This window comes from Haliotis cracherodii, unplaced genomic scaffold, assembly GCF_022045235.1.
Source record: "Haliotis cracherodii isolate W230 unplaced genomic scaffold, xgHalCrac1.p SCAF_5, whole genome shotgun sequence".
NCBI lineage: Eukaryota > Metazoa > Mollusca > Gastropoda > Lepetellida > Haliotidae > Haliotis > Haliotis cracherodii.
This window is the reverse complement of record NW_027266308.1, coordinates 32,759,342-32,781,020: the sequence shown is the minus strand read 5'-3', so window position 1 is coordinate 32,781,020 and position 21,679 is coordinate 32,759,342. Positions and strand designations below refer to the sequence as shown.

At 40.4% G+C, this 21,679-nt stretch overlaps 1 protein-coding gene across 1 annotated transcript in view; it reads right to left on the bottom strand.

Moving 5' to 3' along the window:
• Window positions 1-21,679, bottom strand: part of LOC139444352 (alpha-(1,6)-fucosyltransferase-like) — a 147,091-nt gene that overhangs the window by 109,660 nt on the left and 15,752 nt on the right. The window lies entirely within an intron of this gene.

Genomic DNA, 21,679 nt, shown 5'->3' with positions numbered 1-21,679 from the left:
CACACAAGTAAAATAACAAATTATGTCACTCATGTATTAATGTTGAAAGTCAATTAATGACCAGTGTTTTTAATTAATGGGTACTTTGGTTCATGTCAGGGTTCATAATGATCATAAGCTGATAAGTCCACTCAACTGACACTATAATGATAATTCATGAAGAACTAGTGACATTTTCTTGTGAACTATCTCTTTTACCATTAGACCGCCTCCATGGTCTAGTGGTAGAGAGTCCGCCCAGAAAGGTCGTGTGTTCGATCCCCAGCCTCGTCTTATCAAAGGACTTTAAATGATGGTACTTGTTGTTACCCTGTCTGGCTCTCAGCTAAGGGGCTAAAACAAGGATTGGTCGGATCAGAGTCAGTATTCATAATAAACTGTGGCATAGTAACTCTGTGGGCTCGCACAATTTAAATCTGCATTATTCTTGAGTAGTACGAGCAGCCAAACACACATGCAAGTGCATGCATGTTGCTATATAAGTGCAATAATCTTGAACACAGCATAGAATCCTGTTGCACCTCACCTCACCTTTTACCATTAGGGCATGATTTTAGAACAGATTTGAAGTTGTGTTTTATACAGCAATTATGACTTGAAAAATGTCAATGGTAAAAATATTTTAAAATTACAAAATGACTTTATGGTGATGGCTGCTTTTTCATCTACATGTGCTTTCCTCTTATCATGTTTAGATCATTTTCAACAAAGCATTTACATATCGGTCTTCGGGTTCAACTAGCTATTAATAGTCAACCTAACATGTTGACATTGTCAAATATTTGATCTAGACCATCAAAGCCTTGTGACTGTGTGTACCCCCTATGGTTTCACCATTGTAAGTTTGGCCCATCTTGAACAGGTACTCTACAATAGAGAACCTTTTTCCTTTCTGTATTTTTTCTTCTCTTTTTACCCCCAACTGACAGCCCCTCTCTGGAATAGCCTTGGAGATAAGGAAACACGAAAAGTAGTAAGGATGCCTTGAAGTAGATGACAACTCTGTAGCAGGACAAGTGACATTTCATTGTCGACTGCCACTTTTACCATCAGGTAGATGGCAGTCTGCGACTTTAGCCCATAGTCAGGAACGTGAATCTTGTGAAATTCTGTTTGGTGTAATAAGCTCAGCTAATAATAGTGAATATGAAAACACTAAACTCAACTGAAAATGATGCCAAGACACCATGTTTGGGCAAGTGAGTGAGTGAGTGAGTGAGTGAGTGAGTGAGTGAGTGAGTGAGTGAGTGAGTGAGTGAGTGAGTGAGTGAGTTTGGTTTTACGTCTGAGGACACCAGAAATGGGCTTCACAAATTGTACCCATGTCGGGAATCGAACCCGGGTCTTCGGCGTGACAAGCAAAGGCTTCAACCACCAGGCTACCCGACCGCCCCAGTTTGGGCAAGTAGACTCAAGTGTCCTTGGCACAGACTGAGATGGCAACTTGGTAGCAGATCTGTTTTGTGGACGTGTGAAAATAATTAATTTCTAACCTTACATGCAGTCTTCTGACAGTATTTTAATACAGAGACAATATTTACCTTTAAAATTAGGAAAATGCCAAGGGACCCTTGACAGTTTTGAACACTGCTAACACCTTTAAGGCTTTGGAATGAAATTCATTCAGCAATGCTCAGGAGAGATAATTTGTGAATACATCAAGTCATAGTCTATGCCCAAAATCTTATTAGTTTGCCAGAGCCAAACAAACCCCTGACATAAGGTCAGTCTGTCTTAAATGCCAGGCAGAGAGCAGATGCTACTGAAAATGTGTCGGAACAGAATAAAGTACTTCACTTGCACACTCAAGAAAATCAATGCTCCTAAACAAGACATATTACTGGAATATAAACAAAACTTCTGCTTAACATGTTTAATCGGTGGGATTACTGAATATTGATGCAACACCACACCTGAACGTGTAACATCTTGATACGTCAAACAAATAAGATAATACATGCTATCAACACTGCGATCTCCGTTCGCTAGTCGTGAAATCAATCAGACGTTCTTCGTCATTTCCTTCAGAATCCACATGTTTGTCACGTACTGAGGATGGTTTGGGTCAGCTAAGTGATATCTTTACATCTGCACTAGGGCTAGTTAGGTATTCCATGAACAGTAAAACCCTGTTAATTTGGATGGCAACATTTCTGTATAATTAAATTTCCGGATTTTAGAATCAGGTTTTTTTTATTTTAGAGTAATGTTCTTCATATACATACTGCTCCAAAAGATCTTCTAGGGCATACTGATGGAGGGTTTTCCACCAGCAGGCACCAGACTGGCTAGGTCCACACTACACTTGCACAAGTCTCCAAGGCAATAATTATTTGTTTAAATCATAATATCTAGGGTATGAAGTTGTCCCTATAAGACACTGGCATACTGTCCGCTTATCCAGACTTGCCTATTATAAGGATAGAATTACTATACACCCATGGACTTATCATTCAGTACAGCCTTGGAGCAAAGCTAGGCCCACACTAATAAATCATTATGTCTTTTTCTTGTTTGATAATTTTGATCAGGAGGGAAGATATTTTGTTTGATATCATACACAAATCTGAATAAAAGCCTATATATTACACAACGGAAATCAGCCATGTGATGCACTACCCTCTCAAATTGATGTTCTGCAAAAGGTCAAGCAACCATGAAACAAGCGTGCGGAATCACATATTGCTGGACACTCTGACCAGATGTCACTTATTGTTAAAATGTAAGGAAGGTAAAGCTTCAGACAGATTATTAATCCTGCTGACATGCATACATTCAGGAGACTCAGAGCAAACATGTTGTCAATTGGGGCAAATAGGAAATAAACAGGTGGGTAAAGAGGTTGACAGCTGTTCAACTGTCAATGTCTGTGTTTCACCATGATCAAAAGTAGCTGTTCAAATGTCAATATCTGTGTCTCACCAAGATAAAAAATAGCTGTTCAGCTGTATCATGTGTATGTCTGTCTCACCAAGATTAAAAATACCTTTTCAACTGTCAATGTCTGTGTCTCATGATCAAGAGTAGCTGTTCAAATGTCAATATCTGTGTCTCACCAAGATCAAAATAGCTGTTCAACTGTATGTCTGTCTCACAAAGATCAAAAGTAACTTTTCAACTGTCAATATCTGTGTCTCACCATGATCAAGAGTAGCTGTTCAACTGTCAATGTTTGTCTCACCAAGATCAAAAGTAGCTGTTCAACTGTCAATGTCTGTCTCACCATGATCAAAAGTAGCTGTTCAACTGAAGTTAATTTGGGATCATCAATTAACAGAGACTTGAACACTGTTTGTTTTGCATAGCCTCAGAAAATTTATTTTTGAATTCATTTTCATATCATTTTACATGTCTATCATAAATGTTGTATGGGTGAGGTAAAATTGGGTTTAACGTCGCGTCCAAGATTATTGCACTTTCATAGCGACGTGCATGCACGTGTTTGTGTGTGTGGCTGCTTGTACTAGACCAGACTGTTGCCGATTTATAGTGCTAGCACACTGAGGTACCATGCCGCAGATTAACATGAATACCCCACTCAGACACAGTATACTGACTCCGAGCCGACCAGTCCTTGCTTTAAGCCCTTAATGCTGAGCGCCAGACAGGGTAACAACAAGTACCATCTTTTAACGTCTTTTGGTATGACGTGGCCGGGAATCGAACACCGGATCTTCCGCTCTCCGGGCGTACACTCTTCCAAAAGACCACGGAGGCGGTCAAATGTCGTATAGATATGTACTTGCACGGTATATACATATTGTGGCACTTAAGTATCACATAGCTCCAACACATTATACATTTAGGTAAAATGCAGATATGATCAGGTTACAGGAAACACATTTAAGTTTAGTTGTCTCTGAACTAGCAATATTGATTACTAACTGTTCACAGGTAGGTATCCAAACAAAGACAATCGAACATTCAGGCTTCAAACAAACACTCTTCCCCACCCAGCAGTGTAAAATGTTCACAAATTTCCTGCCTAGTCATTGGACAACCAATATTGTTGCAGCACCAATCAATGATGTAATCAGATAAAATACATTACACATTTCCCAGCCATAACATAATTTCTCTCCCGATTACTCCTGAGTAAATAACAGTCGTGCAAAATCAATAGGTTTTTATGAAGAAACAGTTAACATTGACTATCTTTGAGAACACTTTCGACAAAATGTTCCCCAAAACACCAACATGAACAATGTGTCCAACCTACCATTGCAGGGAGTCTTGTTTTCATGTCTGCACAGTGTTTACTCGCATTGTTCATTGATCATCGCTTTGGTAAAGAGTAACAAACAGATTCATAATTGCAATCAATCTTTTCGAAAATACTTCAATCCATAGAACAAACAATCCATTATATCAAAAATAATATTTGAACAGGTCTATCTATCTCCCATAATACACTTTATTTGATATCAGATTAACCTTTTTTTAAATGGATGTGTAACCAGTATTTGTTTTCTAATCAAAACATTATGTCTGTATACAGAAATTGTAATTGGCACTAGTCCTTTAGTTAAGGTATCCTAAGGGTGAGTAGAAATCTGCCATTTTTAAGGGTTTTGCTATATTATAAGGGTAACGCTATTTTTCAGGGCATTATCATTTGCAGAAGCCTGAGGTCTTCCATTGACTGCCCGATGAAGGAGGGCAGTTGAAAAGACTGAGGGCTTCTGCAAATGATAATGCCCTGAAAAAGAGCATTACCGATATTATAGCTAAAATAGATGAAATTTGTTATCAAATAAAAAGAAACAACAATATCGGTTTTTCAAACATTTACTGCAATCAACAATGATGTCACCTATCCCTATCCTATGACGTCACCTAACAACGGCCGTGATAATGGCCCATCATCAAGGAATATGAGGGCATTATCAAGTTACAGTGACCCGGTTTAATGATAATTCTATCCATTTTAGCTATAAGTATATCGTTATAAGGACTAGTGGACTAAAAGTTTTCGTTTCTACCATACCGGTATGTGGAAATGCATGGTTAATTTGACATTTAAATCAATCAGAATGAACTCATTTATATATGAAAAACTGAACTGGCATGCTGTCCAAAGAAATTTAAAAGACAGTGATTGGGCGAGTGAATATTAACAGGATAATCATGGGTTTATAGTACAATCAATAATCTTATGGTTTTTTAAACTTTTATAAAACAACTGGTACCTCTGGCTGGTGGATAAGTTTTCACAAGCATTATCATAACCGATTTCTATTCTGCTAGGTCTTTACAAACCATGTTGTTGCATAGTAGTAAAATATTTAAAAGTAAAATAATTCATAATCCTGGGATTTGAACCTGCATATTGATTGCAATTCGTTACTGAAGCTCACTACAAAATCAGCCACTGAGGCATGGTAGGAAAAGTTTCTCAAGTGAGCTTTGAAAAAGTCTGAAATGATTATTTGGAGTAATAAATTAATATATAATATGTGATAAAATCAGTAATTCTTTCTCTTATAAACTGATCATAAACAGAAATTTGCAATTTGATCTGAATGATTTCACAGCAAAATTAATTGCCTTCTATATCTTTTAAAGAAACAGCTGCATTCTTGTTGTCGTTAAGAGAAACTTGTGTTACACATGCACAATTGAAAAGACGCTGATCCAGTCCACTATCTGTTTAGTGACTAAGTCACACAAACCACTCAAGTATTTGTCAGGATTGTAAACCCTGTGAGCAGCACTGGTATCTGGTTAGTAAGACCCAAATGTAGCAGGGATCAGGTTAGTAAGACCCTAGTGTAGCAGGGATCAGGTTAGTAAAACCCAAGTGTAGCAGGGATCAGGTTAATAAGACCCAAATGTAGCAGGGATCAGGTTAGTAAGACCCTAGTGTAGCAGGGATCAGGTTAGTCAAACCCAAGTGTAGCAGGGATCAGGTTAGTAAGACCCAAATGTAGCAGGGATCAGGCTAGTAAGACCCTAGTGTAGCAGGGATCAGGTTAGTAAGACCCTAGTGTAGCAGGGATCAGGTTAGTAAGACCCTAGTGTAGCAGGGATCAGGTTAGTAAGAACCTAGTGTAGCAGGGATCAGGTTAGTAAGACCCTAGTGTAGCAGGGATCAGGTTAGTAAGACCCTAGTGTAGCAGGGATCAGGTTAGTAAAACCCAAGTGTAACAGGGATAGGTTAGTATAACCCAAGAGCAGTAGGGATCAGGTCAGTTAAACATGAGAGTAGCAGGGATCAGGTCAGAAAAACCTGAGAGTAGCATGGATCAGGTTAGTAAAACCCAAGAGTAGTAGGGATCAGGTCCGTAAAACCCAAGTGTAGCAGGGATCAGGTTAGAAAAACCCAAGTGTAGCAGGGATCAGGTTAGTAAAAGCCAAGAGTAGTAGGGATCAGGTTAGTAAAACCCAAGAGTAGTAGGGATCACGTTAGTAAAACCCATGAGTAACAGGGACCAGGTTAGTAAAACCCAAGAGTAGTACGTATCAGGTCAGTAAAACCCAATAGTAGTAGGGATCAGATCAGCAAAACCCATGAGTAGTAGGGATCAGATCAGTAAAACCCATGAGTAACAGGGATCAGGTTAGTAAAACCCATGAGTAGTAGGGATCAGGTCAGTAAAACCCATGAGTAACAGGGATCAGATCAGTAAAACCCAAGAGTAACAGGGATCAGGTTAGTAAAACCCAAGAGTAACAGGGATCAGGTCAGTAATACCCAAGAGTAGTAGGGATCAGGTCAGTAAAACCCAAGAGTAACAGGGATCAGGTTAGTAAAACCCAAGAGTAGTAGGTATCAGGTCAGTAAAACCCATGAGTAGTAGGGATCAGATCAGTAAAACCCATGAGTAACAGGGATCAGGTTAGTAAAACCCATGAGTAGTAGGGATCAGATCAGTAAAACCCATGGGTAACAGGGATCAGGTTAGTAAAACCCATGAGTAGTAGGGATCAGGTCAGTAAAACCCATGAGTAACAGGGATCAGATCAGTAAAACCAAAGAGTAGATGGGATCAGGTTAGTAAAACCCAAGAGTAGTAGGGATCCAGTCAGTAATACCCAAGAGTAACAGGGATCAGGTCAGTAAAACCCAAGAGTAACAGGGATCAGGTTAGTAAAACCCAAGAGTAGTAGTGATCCGGTCAGTAAAACCAATGAGTAACAGGGATCAGATCAGTAAAACCCAAGAGTAGTAGGGATCCAGTCAGTAAAACCTGAGAGTAGTAGGGATCAGGTTAGTAAAACTCAAGAGTAGTAGGGATCAGGTTAGTAAAACCCAAGAGTAGTAGGGATCAGGTTAGTAAAACCCATGAGTAACAGGGATCAGGTTAGTAAAACCCAAGAGTAGTAGGGATCAGGTCAGTAAAACCCAAGAGTAGTAGGGATCAGATCAGTAAAACTTGTGAGTAACAGGGATCAGGCTAGTAAAACCCATGAGTAACAGGGATCAGGTTAGTAAAACCCATGAGTAACAGGTATCAGGTTAGTAAAACCGAGGGCAAGGGTTTCATCCTTTACCATGTTTACAGAATTGAGTTTTCTCAAGATATTATGCCAGGTAAAATTATCATGTCCATAATGATGTTTCTTATCTTTTCCTGACAACACACATCAGGTTCGACTATAGTTGTCCTACACTGAATACATGTGCAGAAGTTTGGATTTATAGGCAATGCTCTCTTCTATTTTGCACAAGCACAGAAAGCCTTAAATATGATGAGAATAGTTTGTTTCCAAAGGTGTGTGTGGAAAGACTTATTTAACATTCAGCATTTTGAAACACGGACTGTTGGAAAGTTGACAGTGTGACTGCCGTTAAAAAAGTCACCGGAAACATGCCCATAACACATGGGTGGTATTTGAGTGTAAACAGCTCTTAATCCCCTCTCTGCGCATAACAGGTTAATCAAGGCAACCATATAAGCATCTCTCCTGCTAATCAAACAGAGCTACACCTGCAGACAATTAGTTATGCATTAATCATGGTCAGTTGGGTTTAGGCCATGATTGGTCTAAGCTTTAGGTCATAATGATTACACTAGGCAATTGACAGGCAATCAAAATCCCATATGAACACTCTGTTTATTTGGACATGAAGGGGATTTTGTCACAACATTTCACGATTTGGATAATGTTCAGGCTAAACACAATTTCAAATGGCTATTGCTTTGTTGCCTGTGATTATCATCATGACAGTTATTTAACATGATATTATAAGGGTAATAATATTTTTTAGGGCAGAATCAGAAGTCCAAGGTCTGCCATTAACTGCCCGATGAAAGAAGGCAGTTGAACAGACCGATGGCTTCTGCAAATGATAATGCCCTGAAAAATGGCATAACTGTTATTATAGCTAAAATGGAGAGAATGTGTCCTTAGCATGATAATATCCCTATATCAACCCAATCAAAACACGCAGTCCAGCAGTTGTTATTCACATGATGGATACACAACAACAGAGATCAGTGTGACCCTGGCCTAGAAACATGTCAACAATTGATTATGTCACTATATGCTGCGTGACGTCATTCAACTTTGGCCTTCCATTCCGCAACATCAGAGGGAGACAGTTTTGTAAGTTAATAGAACATAAATTTTCAGCATTTCATGGACATTTAGATATGGTAATTGACATGGAAATGATTGACAGTGCAATGATTGAGAATCAGAATACTGTCTATTCATTGCACTTCTCCGTAATGCTCACTTTGTGTGAGTGAGTGAGTCAGTGAGTCAGGGAGGCTTAACTTCTTGACTGTCATAATTCCTACGACTTTTCAAATGCTGACAACTTCACAATTTTTATCAAGCATTTAATCATGTTGAATTATTTTGTATTATATTTCAACTTGATTTCAAGACATATTAAAGTAATCCTGTAGATGTTCCCTTGCACAGTAGGTCCCCAGTAGCCAATGCTTATCTCCCCCTGAGGATTCTGGGACACAGTAGGTCCCCAGTGGAGCATGCTTGTCTCCCAATGAGAATTCTGGGACTGAGTAGGTCTCCAGTAGCCCATGCTTGTCTCCCCATGAGGATTCTGGGAGATAGTAGGTCTCCAGCAGACTCACTAACCACAAACAAAACAGTCAGTGATTCAAATCTTCAGATATTTAGTCAGATGCCTCAAATGAACAACATAGTCAGCACTCCTGAAGGACAAGCTTTCAATGTCTCACAATTTTATACCACAGGAAAGAATTCTATTCATTTAATTCAAACAGTTTCCCTTGTTTATGCCGCTATCATGAAAACAAATGCACTAAAAACACAACCATGGCAACATTCAACATTCTCCTGCCTCAGCCATCCCACTGAGCAGCCTGCATCTCCAACTCAAGTCAAAGCCTGTTCTATGATCATACTCAAATTAATCAATGCCGCATTTGTCTATACCCAAGAGCAAATCGGTGTTGTTATGGCACATACACTATCATCCAATGTAACAATTTTCTTTTCAGCAAACACAATTTATTACTTGAGTCATATCGGTCTGGACTTGGCCGCAATTACCATGTCTGAGACCAATAATACAGCCTGACCCCCTTCTGGTCGGTTTTATAACCACTTACTGGCTTCAGGAAAATGGCAGACAGTTTGTCCCCCTGATAGTGATAGTCCACTACACACTAGCAAATAATCTGTTACTGCGACACATAAATGGCAGCTCTGACACAATATCAACATAATTAGCCACTCAAGCCATAAAATATGGAGGCCACCTAGGCACAGACTCCACTATAAAGCAATTCTGATTAGGATCTGAGTATGTCCAACATGGATGTACAGAGGCGGCAGAGGTTGGGCTCAATTTGTCTGGTGTGTTGAGTATGGCATGAGGCTGTGTCCCAGATAGCCACTTTAATAGAGGGACCTTAAAGTAGGCTTTGACTCAAGGCTACCATATTGTGAGCTGTCTGTCAAGAAGAGTCTTCTATCATTTATTAAACTGCAACCATAGGGCTCTGAAGCTCACCTTCATTTTGGACTAACTGAAATTATGTGTGTGGTTTTATGCCAATTTTAGGATTATTCCAGCCACAAATAACAGTGGGGGATACTAATATTTGGCTACACACCTGTGATATGGTGCATCCTATATGCATACACATTGGGAAACCAAGTATCATTAAATTGATCAAAATTATAGATTTGATGTTACAGTCAGTCAGTGATTATGGTTTTACGCTGCTTTTAGCAATATTCCAGCAATATCACAGCGGGGGACACCAGAAATGGGCTTCACACACTGTACCCATGTCGGGAATCGAACTCGGGTCTTCGGCGTGATGAGCAAACGCTTTAACCACTAGGCGCCCTCATCTACAGCGAATCGAGGCAACTGAGCATGTGCAATAATTATTATTCATGAAACCTGCCACATAGCAACAGCTGAGAATCCCTTGACTCAATGATTGGCATAGCACAATGTACACGTTTTGATGACACCGAATTTAATATTTGATCCATGCAGTGTATCATTGCTAACACAGAAAGATGCTATGGTGTTACCAGATTCATGGGGCATATGAGTGAGTGAGTGAGTGAGTATGGTTTTACGCCGCTTTTAGCAATATTCCAGCAATATCACGGCGGGGGACACCAGAAATGGGCTTCACACATTGTACCCATGTCGGGAATCGAACTCGGGTCTTCGGCGTGACGAGCAAACGCTTTAACCACTAGGCGCCCTCATCTACAGCGAATCAAGGCAACTGAGCATGTGCAATAATTATTATTCATGAAACCTGCCACATAGCAACAGCTGAGAATCCCTTGACTCAATGATTGGCATAGCACAATGTACACGTTTTGATGACACCGAGTTTAATATTTGATCCATGCAGTGTATCATTGCTAACACAGAAAGATGCTATGGTGTTACCAGATTCATGGGGCATATGAGTGAGTGAGTGAGTGAGTATGGTTTTCGCCGCTTTTAGCAATATTCCAGCAATATCACGGCGGGGGACACCAGAAATGGGCTTCACACATTGTACCCATGTCGGGATTCGAACCCGGGTCTTCGGCGTGACGAGCGAACGCTTTAACCACTAGGCTACCCGACCGCCCCTGGGGCATATGATGGTCAAAGGTGATAGCAGAGCAAAAAACAGGAATTGATGGATAAATGAAAACATGTCAAATCCTTACAGCATAACACCTGGAGCAAAACATTGTGTTTTGACAGGTATCATGATCACTTTTCCTGTGAACATGGTGAAGATCCGGAGTAGAATAGGTTTTCAGCAACCCATGCTTGCCGTAAAAGGTGACAATGCCTGTCATAACTGGATAAGGTAGTCAAGCTCGCTGACTTGGTTAATGCATGTGATTGTATCCCAGTTGTGTGGATTGATGCTCATGATGTCTATCACTGGATTGTCAGGTTCGATTATTTACAGACAGCCATCATATAGGTGGAATATTGTTGAGTGCAGCGTTAAACAACAAACAAAGCAAAACAAAACAAAACAAAACTTCTCTTGTGCATCACCATCATCTTCGCACTCAACATTAACATAGCTAAGGCATGTGATATATTTCTTCTGAGAAATCCTTTTCAAATATCTCAGAGGACATGTACAAGACTTTCTAAAATGTTACGACTCCCAATGGGGATTTGGTACTCAGAATCCTTCAGCTTGCAGGAAAAAGTGCATAAGAAATAAATGTCACATGAAGTTCTATCCCTGCTAAATTAGGAACAGCTATCAGGTGGCTTACTTCCAGCAACCTGCTGGAAGATTCTGCTGTTCAAGCAGACAGCAAAGGAGAAAAACACATGCGTAATAAACTACTGTATTTCAAACTAAAGCTTGGCTGGTTAAATTGTAAAATGGTCAGTGGACATTTGTTGACAAGGTAGCCTTAGTGCTACCCAATGAAATACCATGCCACATTTTAAAATGGGTACCCAACACAGACAAATAATCGAACCATGTATATCACCAACCTTCTGCTTCTTCAAACTATGAAGGAGATCAAGGCAAGCTGATCAACTGTATCAGAAGATGCTGCACCCTGACTGCTTCACTATGTTCACTGACATTTTCATCAAATCTTGGAGAAATCTTTTCCTCCCAGTCATTTTGAGTTTCAATTTTTTCAACCACGTAAAATATATGAAAATAGTTGCTTTTATATAAAAACATGGAAATCCTGACATCTGCATGAAAACAAATGTATACTACTCATTGTTAAGCCATGGTATGCAGTGACATATAATCAACATTCCAACCTGGATCAGCACCTAAATTGTATTACAATCCCCATAACCTTAACAACTTTATTGTTGGTGCTCTTGTGTCGTTATTTTTAGAAAATATGCATTTTGTAAATGTCTGCAAGCAAATGAAGTATTACCATGATTACATATGCATGAAACCCTGCTGGAGTGACACTAATTTGACACCACAGAATATCTATCACTCAGTCCCCAGCCTGTGCAGAGACACACAGGAAGTTCGTGTTAACATTACTAGTTACATGACAAACATTAATATCCCACTCAGATACAGTATACTGAACCGACCAGTCCTTGTTTTATCCTCTTCATGCTGAGCACCAGCCAAGGTAACAACAAGTACCATCTTTCAATGGGGCTTTTTATGACATGGCCAGAACTGAACCACAAACCTTCTGCTCCCAAGGCAGACATTCCATCCACTGGACCAAGGATGCAGATGATGTGAAGTGAATATCTAGGGGTTTTCTGTTGATGGCTCAGTCACCATCAGGAGGTGGTGAGGTACATGTATATCTAGTGGTTTTCTGTTGATGGCTCAGTTACCATCAGGAGGTGGTGCGGTATATCTAGTGGTTTCTGATGATCGCTCAGTTACCATCAGGAGGTGGTGCGGTATATCTAGTGGTTTTCTGTTGATGGCTCAGTTACCATCAGGAGGTGGTGAGGTTTATATAGTTCCCCAGTAATGGTTTTCTGTTGATGGCTCAGTTACCATCAGGAGGTGGTGAGGTTTATATAGTTCCCCAGTAATGGTTTTCTGTTGATGGCTCAGTTACCATCAGGAGGTGGTGAGGTTTATATAGTTCCCCAGTAATGGTTTTCTGTTGATGGCTCAGTTACCATCAGGAGGTGGTGAGGTTTATATAGTTCCCCAGTAATGGTTTTCTGATGATGGCTCAGTTACCATCAGGAGGTGGTGAGGTTAATATAGTTCCCCAGTAATGGTTTTCTGACGATGGCTCAGTTACCATCAGGAGGTGGTGAGGTTTATATAGTTCCCCAGTAATGGTTTTCTGACGATGGCTCAGTTACCATCAGGAGGTGTTGAGGTTTATATAATTCCCCAGTAATGGTTTTCTGACGATGGCTCAGTTACCATCAGGAGGTGGTGAGGTATATCTAGTGGTTTTCTGTTGATGGCTCAGTTACCATCAGGAGGTCACAGTGAGGTACATCTAGTGGTTTTCTGTTGATGGCTCAGTTACCATCAGGAGGTCACAGTGAGGTATATCTAGTGGTTTTCTGTTGATGGCTCAGTTACCATCAGTAGGTGGTGAGGTATATCTAGTGGTTTTCTGTTGATGGCTCAGTTACCATCAGGAGGTGGCGAGGTATATCTAGTGGTTTTCTGACGATGGCTCAGTCACCATCAGGAGGTGGTGAGGTATATCTAGTGGTTTTCTGTTGATGGCTCAGTTACCATCAGGAGGTCACAGTGAGGTATATCTAGTGGTTTTCTGACGATGGCTCAGTTACCATCAGTAGGTGGTGAGGTATATCTAGTGGTTTTCTGTTGATGGCTCAGTTACCATCAGGAGGTGGTGCGGTATATCTAGTGGTTTTCTGTTGATGGCTCAGTTACCATCAGTAGGTGGTGAGGTATATCTTGTGGTTTTCTGTTGATGGCTCAGTTACCACCATTAGGTGGTGAAGTATATCTAGTGGTTTTCTGATGATGGCTCAGTTACCATCAGGAGGTGGTGAGGTATATATAGTGGATTCTGACGATGGCTCAGTTACCATCAGGGGGTCACAGTGAGGTATACATAGTGATTTTCTGATGGTGGCTCAGTTACTATCAGTATGTGGATAGATATTTTTCATGTTTTTCTGATGATGGAGGCGTTACTATCAGCAGGTGGTGAGGTAAAGTGGGGTTAAAGATCACGCTAAAGATTATTTCACTTCTATTATGACATGCATGCATGTGTGTTTGGACCGGCATGCAAAAGTCTGGACTTATGCCAGTCTTACAGTGCATAAAATCCACTGAGATACCACATCCACTGAGCATGATGAGATACCATTATACGGACTGTTTGGGAACCATAAACACAAGTGACCAGATTACATATTGTGACCACTGATATTAGCAATGACCAGCCAGCTCTAGAAATATTCTTTAGCACTTGGGCTTACCCATGTTTTTTTGTTGTTTTTTTTGTTGTTTTTTTTGTTTGTTTGTTCTTTAACATAGCACTTGCTAATTCATTCGGCCAGTCACAACAGAAGGTATAATAAAACAAAAATAGAAATAGTTCAAATATATTTTTATTTGCCCAACCATATCAGCCATCTTTGACATATTTGATTGATTACCAAGAAATAAAGATTCTGCTACTAAATATACTCAAATCTTACAAAAGTAAAGTAAATATTAACCTCAAATATATTGACTATATTGACCCTATATTGACTTCATCTAACTTATAACTAGTCAAGTTATTTGTATGCCATTTCATGTACATATATGTTTCTGTAAAGTTCTAATCGCCAAGTACTTCAAGCAATTTAGCATATATATTATTCAACTAACTTACCAAACCCACTGACCCAAACAATTTTATGCAAAAAACATAAAAACACACTGAGCTACAAAATATATTTCTATTTTTTTTCCTCCAACCCATGCTACCTGTTTACCAGAAATCCATAATCCATAAAATAAAGAAAGGGGGCCTGAGTAAAGAGCAGGCCAACAGTGCTATTTCAGCCACATAACTCACACCAGTGCAGCCATCTTGATTCCATTGGATATCTGTAGGGGATGTAGTTTAGTGTAGACTTCTTTTGTATCTTTTTACTAAATCATGGCTGACATGGTTATGACGTTTGTGAACTAAAACTAACTCCCCCTTCTGTTTGACAGTGATATGGAACCTGAAGTGACGAAAGATTAAGTTGCTTGAACCATCGTGTTCACCATGGCAACCTCACGAGAGCCTTGTCTTTACTGCCTGTCATCTCAATCCAGTTTATGCTCTTGTTTTGATCAAATTCTACATGAAAAGGTCCTACACAGTCATAAAAGCATTTTTCAAAATGGTTGTCCAATAAGCCTCTTACACAATTTACAGAACCCAAATCCAATCTGGTCAGTTGTAGAGAAGCCAAAAACAATAGACATGGATATAAATTTTATGCTCAGGAAATAAAACCGTGAAAACATCTCTCTTGCTATAAATAACAACAATATCATGACAAAATGCCCATCAAACCACATGCTGGATAAATTCTGTAAGATAATGCAGCAATAAATCTTCAAGTTTTATGCCATGTATCATTTCTCCGCATGATCCTCAAACTGCATAAAACAAGTTACAGAGTAAAACAGTTTTATTGATCGCGGTGCCTTTTAATTCCACAGAACTGTTTGATCAAGATTTTAAACCGAAATGAAAGAGTATTTTCGACAGATAATTCATCACGACCCTGTTTCATGATGGGTTTTGTCTTCGTGGTTTTACTGCATGTATCAACTATTTATGATTACAAACTTGTCGGAACAGAATCAAAACTGGAAATTCATCTCCTAAAGCACAAATACAATGCCTTTGTATGCACTTTACTAAAATCAGTATAGACACTGTATCTAGGGCTTCTGTGAATCCATTCTAAAAATCTCAAGTTCACAAATTCCACATCACCTTATTCATGTTATCTGCCAGTAATGAAATCAGAAAGAAACCAGGAACCTTCTACTGTCTCCACAATGCATTTAATCACAGGGATTGTCTACATCCAGGCCTTAATGTCTGAAGCTTTCTGGAATGTATTACCTCTTGAGATAAGAAATTTTCTGTAGGCATACACAATCAAATCAGACATTTTCACTTTTAACGGGGTATGGATCATAAGAATAACAGACCAGTGGCCATGCCTAACTCTGCCTATCCCCGTCTTCAGCAATGTGCAGCAACATTACTTACAACCTTCGAAAACATTCACTGTATCCTTAGCCACTCACTGTTCCATTCCTCTGATGTTCTTTCATTTCCTACTTCCTTTTCTCCTTCTAGCATCATTCAACTGTCATATATACACTGAAATACTCACAACATCCCCCTTTTTAAACCACAGCCCTATCTCTTAGAAAGTCTATCCATCTTAGGTAGCAACCATTTGATTTTTTCTGAGGGGAGTGAGGGATGTCTGTATCCTTTGGACACTTGTTTGCAAGAAAAGGTGACATTATTTTCTTACACCCCCCTCATCACAAAATGATCCCTTATGCGTATTGCTTCATTCCCCATCATTCTACTTCCCTCCCTCCATCATCTTTCTACCTCCCTCTCCCATTTATCTACTCCCTTTTCCCATCATGCCAATCACCTCCCCATCATACCACCCACCTCATCCTTCTTTCAAATCACCTCCCCATCATACCACCCACCTCATCCTTCTTTCAAATCACCTCCCCATCATACCACCCACCTCATCCATCTTTCAAATCACCTCCCCATCATACCACCCACCTCATCCATCTTTCAAATCACCTCCCCATCATGCCCATTGTTCAAATAACCCAACTCCATCCCCGACCACTGTCTATCTCTCCTACTTACCCCATTCCACCTGCCTTCTCCACTCCACTCCACTCCACTCCACTCCACTCCACTCACTACCTTTTTTCAACTCTCCCTCCCCATTGTTCCACTCACCTCAACCATCTTTCCACTTAATCCCTCCCCATATTTCCACCCCCTCCCTCGCCCATATTTCCACTTCCCTCCCCTATATTGCCACTTCCCTCCCCATATTTCCACCCCCTTCCTTGCCTATATTGCCACTTCCCTCCCCTATATTTCAACCCCCTCCCTCGCCTATATTGCCACTTCCCTCCCCTATATTTCAACCCCCTCCCTCGCCTATATTGCCACTTCCCTCCCCATATTTCCACCCCCTCCCTCGCCTATATCGCCACTTCCATCCCCATATTTCCACCCCCTCCCTCCCCTATATTTCCACTTCCCTCCCCATATTTCCACCCCCTCCCTCGACTATATCGCCACTTCCCTCCCCATATTTCCACCCCCTCCCTCGCCTATATCGCCACTTCCCTCCCCATATTTCCACCCCCTCCCTCGCCTATATTGCCACTTCCCTCCCCTATATTTCAACCCCCTCCCTCGCCTATATTGCCACTTCCCTCCCCATATTTCCACTTCCCTCCCCATATTTCCACCCCCTCCCTCGACTATATCGCCACTTCCATCCCCATATTTCCAACCCCTCCCTCGCCTATATTGCCACTTCCCTCCCCATATTTCCACCCCCTCCTTCGCCTATATTGCCACTTCCCTCCCCATATTTCCAACCCCTCCCTCGCCTATATTGCCACTTCCCTCCCCATATTTCCACCCCCTCCCTCAACTATATTGCCACTTCCCTCCCCATATTTCCACCCCCTCCCTCCCCTATATTGCCACTTCCCTCCCCATATTTCCAACCCCTCCCTCGCCTATATTGCCACTTCCCTCCCCATATTTCCACCCCCTCCCTCAACTATATTGCCACTTCCCTCCCCATATTTCCACCCCCTCCCCTATATTGCCACTTCCCTCCCCATATTTCCAAACCCTCCCCTATATTGCCACTTCCCTCCCCATATTTCCACTCCCTCCCTCGCCTATATCGCCACTTCCCTCCCCATATTTCCAACCCCTCCCTCGACTATATTTCCACTTCCCTCCCCATATTTCCACCCCCTCCCTCCCCTATATTGCCACTTCCCTCCCCATATTTCCACCCCCTCCCTCCCCTATATTGCCACTTCCCTCCCCATATTTCCACCCCCTCCCTCCCTTATATTGCCACTTCCCTCCCCATATTTCCACCTCCTCCCTCCCCTATATTGCCACTTCCCTCCCCATATTTCCAACCCCCTCCCCAATATTTCCACCTCCCTCCCACCCCTATATTGCTATTTCCCTCCCCATATTTCCAACCCCTCCCTCGCCTATATTGCCACTTCCCTCCCCATATTTCCACCCCCCTCCCTCCCCTATATTTCCACCTCCCTCCTACCAGTCTTCACTTCACTCTATGTACAGCCCTGCTAGATTCAGACAGCTAGCGACAAATAAGACATTTCAACAGATAATGCATCGCCATAGGGATAGAGGAGTGAGAGTGACAAGGGCCTACATTAAAGGGGAGGGCAACGTCACTGACCTCCACTACTCACATTTAAGTGGGCAGCAGAAAAAAGCAGGCTTCTCAGACCTGAAATGTGAATCATGGCAGCTGAACAAAAACTGCAATCCTTCACTCTGACTGGGTCTCATGATAGACATTACAGCCAGCAGGATGGAAGTTCTGCCCTATCATCAAATAGAGTCTGATTACAAGGGACTCCAGGAAGAAAAAATCTTTGACTGAGAAAAATCTCCGTGATGTTTAGGTTCAATAGTGAAAGAAACTGCTGGTGATGATCCTTATTTTGATAACATGAAAGAAATGCCAGGGAAATCTGCTTTTCAACAGCTGCTGAAAGAAGTGTCATCAAAATACATTTGGTGTCATAAGACATTTCTCTCTCCCAGCAGTGAGCACAATATTACTGCCCATGGCAATGTATGACAACAGCTGTGATTCACCATGTTCAATAGTGTCTATTACATTATAGCCTTGGTTGCAGCAAACAGCAGCATCTCAATATTGCCTTTATCACCTATGCCTATGGACAACACCACCACGACTCCTCTTTAGTCTGGTTGAAGGTTGGCTACAAAATATCTAAGGCACAAACTAAAGGGTATCCATTACCAACAAAACATATCCATGGTAACACGAGTGGTGTATAAATCATTTGGACTATGGAATGATTAACATGTTGATTCAAAGTTCCAAGGAAAATAGTTTTCGGCAAGATTTTGCTCAAAGACATTCCAGTTAATTCAATTCAGGGAAGTATTGTTGTAAAGCAATAACATGATTAGCTAGGCAATTGTTTCTTTCAGAAAATTCAAAAGAAAAATACAATAATTATACTCATCATCAACATCATGCTAATAACAATCTCTGCCAATAGGCTAGTGAATGTGGTAGAGGCTGGTGTATGTTGTAGAGGCTGGTGTATGTTGTAGAGGCTGGTGTATGTTGTAGCGGCTGGGGTATGATTTAATGATTGGTGAATGGTTTAATGATTGGCGAATGTTGTCGAGGCTGGTGCATGTTGACAAATGTTGCACGCCTTCAATATCAAAGACACACATTGCTAAGTCTGTGACCTTACTGAGCTTTGCAATAAAAAAATCAATGAATTATTAAATGCACCTGTTAAGAAGATATATTAGGTTATACCATAAATGCTAATAGTTTAACAGTTCAAACACCTTGAATGTGCCACGAACACTTAGTATGTTGAATATTGTAATGATGTATACACCCACACCTGGGACCAACCATTGGGGCCAACAACGACCACATGTGCAAGTGGTGACATTGTTGTTACAAAAAGAAAATGTAACCATGGCAACCAGCACCGAACAGTTTTATATCAATTATGGCATATTGTGAATTTTCAAAAAGAAATAAAAGTCTTGTAGAATTGGCACTTGTCGCTGCCTAATTGGCAGGCAGTATTCCCAACTCTGATTCACCACACTTGTGTATCTGTGTGCTCTGCTTGCATTGTCTTTCCAGACAGAGGGAGTCAATTTTAACTTCATTATCTGTGGTAACCATGGATACAGGTACTTACTATGAATACCATAAGCCAAAAGTCACAATTTCCTTGAAAGATACATCGTTAACAGTGTCTGTATTCTTCTTACTTGATTTCAATTTTGCCTCAAGAATCCTTTCATTGGCAGAATATAACCTTACTGCAGAACGCACTGTTCAAATTTGCAAACAAAGAGCCATAGGATCCTCGTCATAAACCCCAATGTTTAAAAGCGAAGTTTCAAGGGGTTCCAAGATTAAGATAAATATAACAACTGAATTTCAAAACACTGCACATACTTTTTAACTCCTAATGAATACAGGTAAATTGTTTCAGTTGGAAGAAGCAGTAACAGTGACAAATTGTCACGTTTACAACTACATGCGATCTTAAGTGCCCTGTTCCAATATGCACCCCTGATCAACTTCTGCTACAGTCTGTAAGTAATCCTAATAACCAATCCCATACTAAGCTCTAAAATTTGCATGACAGGAGTGTGAGAAAGTGACACCTTACCTGCCTGCAAGCCCATGGCTCGCAAAATTTTGGTCAGACTAAACAAATGCTAAAGGTTCTGAAATGTTCCAGTGGATTTTTCACTATGGACACCTCTTAGCTGATTAAAAATACATACAATGTTTTCCAATTTATGGCAATGCGACCATCAACTGATCAAAAATATAAATATATAAAGTAATATCCGTAATGAATCAATGTTGCGAGATTAAAGTTAGGTCATCCTACCTATTATAAGTGTTTCTCATTTCAAAGATTTTCCCAGAGAGGGGCAGGCCGCCAGAAAAAGAAAAACAAAACTGAAAAAGGTCCCCCACTGCAGAGTACCTGTTAAAGATGGTCAAACTTACAATGTGAAACTTAAGGCCTTCCACACAGTCACAAGGCTTTGATGGTCTAGACCAATATCTGACAATTTAAACATGTCAGGTCAATGATAAAGAGCAAGTTGAACCTGAAAATTTGAATTCAAATTTAAATGCAGTGTGGACAAGGATCTAAGAGAAAGGCATACATAGATAAAAAAGCAACAATGACCATAAAGTCATATTGTAATTAAAAAACTTTCTTACCATTGACCTATTTTCAAGTCATACATGCCGCATAAATCAGTTCTAAAATCACTTACAAAATTTAACTTTACAACAGCTAGGTATCCTCTGCCATGTAGTCTCTGGCAAAATGGAACCGGATACTACATTGTAAATTTCTGAACAAGGTAGAAACATTCACACAGTTATGGATCTAGATCATTTAGATAGTTCATAAAAACATTTTGTTTGTTTGTTTGTTGTTTAACGTCACACTCAGCAATATTTCAGCTATATGACAGCGGTCTGTAAATAATTGATTCTGGAACAGACAATCAAGTGATTTATATCATGAGCATCAAGCAACGCAATCATGGCAATTGGGATACGATGACATGCATCAACCAAGTCAGACAGCCTGACCACCCAATCGATTTAGTCAATTCTTATGACAAGCATAGTCGCCTTTAACCATGTTAACAGCAAGCATGGGTTGCTGAAGACCTATTCTACCCCAGATCTTTACAGGTCATAAAAACATTGTTCACAGGTATGGATCTAAATCATACAGATAGGTCATCAAACACATTTTTTATTGATTAAATGAAAAAATTAACAGATAACCCTGATGTCCCTGATTCAGTCAACTTTCAAATTTACAACAACAAAAAATGCAATATATCATTTTCTAAGTGGGGCAGATTTAATATTTCAAAACATTCCTAAAATACATTCCTA